The 5,070-nt window shown below is 27.3% G+C and overlaps 1 long non-coding RNA gene across 1 annotated transcript; it reads right to left on the bottom strand.

Moving 5' to 3' along the window:
* Positions 1-2,084: 2,084 nt before the first annotated feature.
* On the bottom strand, positions 2,085-5,059 carry LOC107010604. The gene is made up of 2 exons (XR_003574700.1): positions 4,849-5,059; positions 2,085-3,564 (listed from the first exon to the last, which is right to left on the bottom strand). It is a non-coding gene; the product is annotated as an uncharacterized LOC107010604 (long non-coding RNA).
* Positions 5,060-5,070: the final 11 nt, after the last annotated feature.

The raw sequence follows: 5,070 nt of genomic DNA, 5'->3' as shown, positions 1-5,070 counted from the left end.
CATGATACTTATAAAATACTAATTGAAGCTATATATATAAACGAAATATTAAATTTAAAATATATTTCTTTGATACATTAAATTTCATGTCCAACACATGAAAAGATACTCAAATTCACAATTTAAATTAGATACTTAAATTTTTATACACATATACTATTATTTGATACCTTAATATATACGAAATATAAGTAAAAAGAAAACAAAGAATGATACTTAATTAAATTAATTGAATGATACTTAATAAAATTAATTGAACATACTAACAAATTTATTCAAAATCATGATAAGATTAAAAAGATACTTAATACAATTCATCTTATACTAAAATATAAATAAACAGGTTATCATGATACTTATAAAATACTAATTGAAGCTATATATATAAACGAAATATTAAATTTAAAATATATTTCTTTGATGCATTAAATTTCATGTCCAACATATGAAAAGATACTCAAATTCACAATTTAAATTAGATACTTAAATTTTTATACACATATACTATTATTTGATACTTTAATATAGACGAAATATAAGTAAAAAGAAAACAAAGAATCATTCTATCATGTGATACTTACAAAATACTATTTGAATCTATATATAAACGAAAAAATTAGTGGGAAAAAATTAGGAGAAGTTTTTGGGGGGGGGCGGAAATCTTGGTAAGGTAATTTTGGGAAGGTGATTTTTTGGGGGAAAGGAGTCATGCATTGGGAAGGTAATTTCTGCTTTACCTTGGTAAGGTAAATATTGCCTTTTTAATATTTTAATGTATAAAATTTAATTAGTATCATTTGAGATAAAAAAAAGGGATTTTTGTAATTTAATACATCAGTAGGGAATTAATGAAATTAAATAAATTAAAGTAGTGTATTTTAGTAATTTTTTCAATTCTTAAGGCTTTGGGTCTATTCCCCTCATCATTTTTTATTTGGGAAAATTTCATATATGGCAAACTTATTTGATAAAATAACATTATATGGGTATAGTTTACCTAATTACATTTTATAGGTATAGTTTAGTTATTTTAGGTATTTTTAATTTTGGATATAAGGTTTCTTTTGCTTTTTATTTATACAATTTTATTTTAAAAAGTGATTTGTAACTGAAGCGTTAAATATGCTAACAATAAATATAGATAATGCCATAATTTAAGGTAAACGTTATTTTTTAAGGTAAACGTTCAAATTCAAATTTTTTTTCAAAAAAAAATAAGAATTATACAGCAATTAAAACAAAAGATAAACTTGTTTTTGCTGTTTATAAAACAGCAATTCATCAATTTTTTTATTTTCTCTTTGTAATCGAATTCAAGTAAGTGTTCATTGGATGAAAATTCATGTTTATTATTGCAATAATTATATTCTATTGGATTTACAAATTTTGATTTATGTGCGTTCGTTATTGTTGAGTCATAATTTATTTATTTTTTTGAAAAACTGATTTCAAAATATGATTATTTTAAGCAGAAATTTCGTATTATACAAATATATACTTTTTGTTGATGTAGTATTTGTATATTATAAAGAAGATCAGTGTAAGCGAATACAGGTAATCCTTGGTGATAATTGTATATAGCCATAAAGTAAGTGTTTTGCTTTTGATACAATTATATACTTTTTTTTGATGTAGTATTTGTATATTAAAAAGAATATCACTATAAAATCAATTCAGTAATTTGATTGTATAATATATACAAAAACAGTCAATTTTAAAAGAAGTCATGTACAGATTAAATTTTTGTATATGTCTACAAACTTACCTTTTTTATATATTAATATATGTACATGAATATAGTAGTTAAACATGGCAATATATACAACTGTCTAAATGACTTTGTATATACTCCAATAATATATAAATTTAATATATACTAACTTCAATAATTTGTATATAACTACTAAAATATACAAATTACATTTTTTGTGTATGTATATAAACTTAATATATACTAACTTCAATAATTTGTATATAACTAATAAAATATACAAATTATAATCATATATGAAATTTTTTCATTTGTATAACTAAGTCCAATTATTTTTTGTATATATATACAAAAACAAAAATAATAATGAGCCTTTAATATACAATCTGCTACTACCACTATTAAGACTTAGTATATATTCATTATACATAACTTAAAGTATGTATAAAGTAATCAAATCTACAGACACATATACAAGTATATAACTAAAACATGTGTGTACTAAACATGCAATATACTATATACAATTATGTGAATACAAAATTTACTTGAACAATAATTTTTTGTATATTGACATTGTATCTAAATTTGTGTTTTAAGCCACTACCTCATGATTATGATGTTCTTCAGATCCGTCAACTTCACATGCATTTTCCTCTGAATCAATGTTTACTGCTTTCTTCTTTCTTCCTCCTTGTACAATTTTAATACCTCTAGCTTTAGCATTGTTAATAACTTCTTGAACTGCCGTAGGGTCATATTTTTTCTTTGATCTCAATCTTCCATTGTTTGTTCATGTTGAACTTGCTTTGATTTTACCATAGACCCTACATCAACCCCAAAATCTTGAGTTAAACCCATTGAAAACGATGGTAAATTGTCAACAAAATTGACCTTCAATGGAATACCCATGGTAATCCTCATAGATGAAGATGATTCATTCATTCTGTGACTAATTTGAGATCTAATAACAACAAACAATCGATTATTTCATAAAAAGAATATGAAAAAACATAAGAAACACAAACATATACAATTGTTGAATAAGAAAAGAAAAAAAGGAAAACGACTAAAATTTAGGAGTACCTACGAAAATTGAATTCATCTTCGGGAGGGAGTAATTGAATTTTGGACAATTTGAAATTCAAATTGGATAGAAGTATTAATTGTAGGAAAAAAAGGTGGAATATGAATAAGAGAGATAATATTGTTTTGTGTAAAATTATATATCAATTAAAAAAAAAGGTTTTTATACTATTGGTTATATAATAGGTGGTGGACCCCATTAATTATAGCAAAAAAAATAAACTATAATTATAGAAAGTAAATAAATTAAACTATACCCCTATTATATAATTACTTAGAAATGTTTCCCATTCAATATAATTTTCCCTCTTTTTTTTTCACTTTTTGGCCCTGACCCTTTTTCCACAAAATTCTGCAAGGGACCCAGATGGGCTTTGGCCCCATTTCTCTTTACAATTTGGTATACACTTAATGTATACTGCTGCACAAGAAGCGTATCCAGCATGTTTTGTACCGTATCTAATTTTATGTGCTGTATTTCCCTATCTGTGCTTCCAAATATTTGTACCTGTATACTGTATTTACTACTATATATCGCTGTATAAAGCGAGTATATCGATGTATACAGCTGGTGTATCAACCTGTATATCGAATTTCGGGGGTTGAAAAATATTTTCCAGCATCATACCTTCAGTGCTCTCAACCTGCATTTCGAATTTGCCCCCCTACGCATGTTTTGACCTGTATATCGGTGTATAAGACGAGTATAACAGCGTGTTTCTAGACCTGCTGTCAAATTTTCTGCAATGTATTTTGCTGTTTTCGACCTGTATATTAATATACTCCATATGTATTAGATGTATACAGATGTATATAGCAGGTATACAACTCATCGTTGAGATTTTGGAGGCTTGCATTGGCTTTGCTTTCGCCCCCCAAACATCAAAGGCTGACTCGACACGACTCAAGGATATGCGAGAGTGGAGTCCTTGTGACTCGTTCAAGGGTGTTTATGCAAGAAAAAATAAAACAATAAAGATTAAAACAACTAATTAATGAACTTGATAAAATAACCAAGAACCATTTAAACACAATAGGTGTCAATAAATTTAAATCAAGCACGGTGACAATATTGTAAGGTGTCACATGATAGCGATACATAAACAAGTAGACAAACATACTACCACTCCAATTCGCGAAAATAGAATCAATGTTGGAGGACAAAACTTAGCACATTTCAAAGAGAAAACTATATGAGAATGCATTTTTCATTAAATGTTTTCAAACATATCTTAACAAGAGTTTCCTAACACATGGACATTCAAAGGACACATTTCATCAACTCAAACAATTATGCTATAGTCGAATAATAAATTTTTAACTGGTAACATTCACCAAATTAGTCAGCAAAGCATAATTTGAAACACAACAGGAGGAAATTAAATCCAAGCAAATGGTCAAATTGTTGCCAATATATTTACATGCCAATACTTGAGAAAAAGACTACTACATAAAGCATATGTTTAACACCATAAACAGAAAGCCAATTAGAATCAATTCATTCTACAACTTTAAACAAATAAAGACTAACTATCATATCAATTATTTAAAGGCAACATTCTGCAACTTAAGGCAAGAATGAGATATTAAAGCATTATAATATGATAAGGGAACCAAAGAAAACACCAAACTTAAACCAATATTTGTATCCTATAAGCAGTGAAATCTCATACTAAGAAAAATAATCAACGATGAAAAGAGAAGTAACAAAGCATAAATTAGTCAATTTATTAATCCATTTAATACTTGAAGTTACTAATCTAGACAAAACTTGAAAATTTAACAAAATCAATACAAACTTGGCTACATAATGGGAACGATATAGTAATAAATATCACAAAGGCATTCGAGACATAATGCAACACTGATGCTAGAGATCGAATTTGATACTTTCGATGTGCAAATCACAATGAAATCCATAAGCCACTAAACAACAGAAAATCAAATTAATAGAGAAAATTACAGCAGAAGCAAACCAGAGCTGAAATCAAATCCACGAACTAAACAAAATCTTGTCTAAGTAAAATTAAAATATGCTAAACGGAGTTTACCTTTTCGAGAGCAGCGATTGGGACAAACAAACTGAAACTATCTATTCCACTATAACTCCTTCATGAGTGCCCTCAAACTCAAATGAACTTGGGCGAGTAATGGGCGGATAGGGTGAAATTAAAGCTCGAAATAAATTATTTTCTCTTTTATCAGTAAAAAAAATTCATCCCCTTTGCTAAGAAACAAGACCACAATCCTTAACCCCCCCCCCCCCCCCCCCC

The sequence above is a fragment of the Solanum pennellii genome, chromosome 1, assembly GCF_001406875.1.
Source record: "Solanum pennellii chromosome 1, SPENNV200".
NCBI classification, from domain to species: Eukaryota; Viridiplantae; Streptophyta; class Magnoliopsida; order Solanales; family Solanaceae; genus Solanum; species Solanum pennellii.
This window is presented reverse-complemented; position numbering and strand designations above follow the sequence as displayed.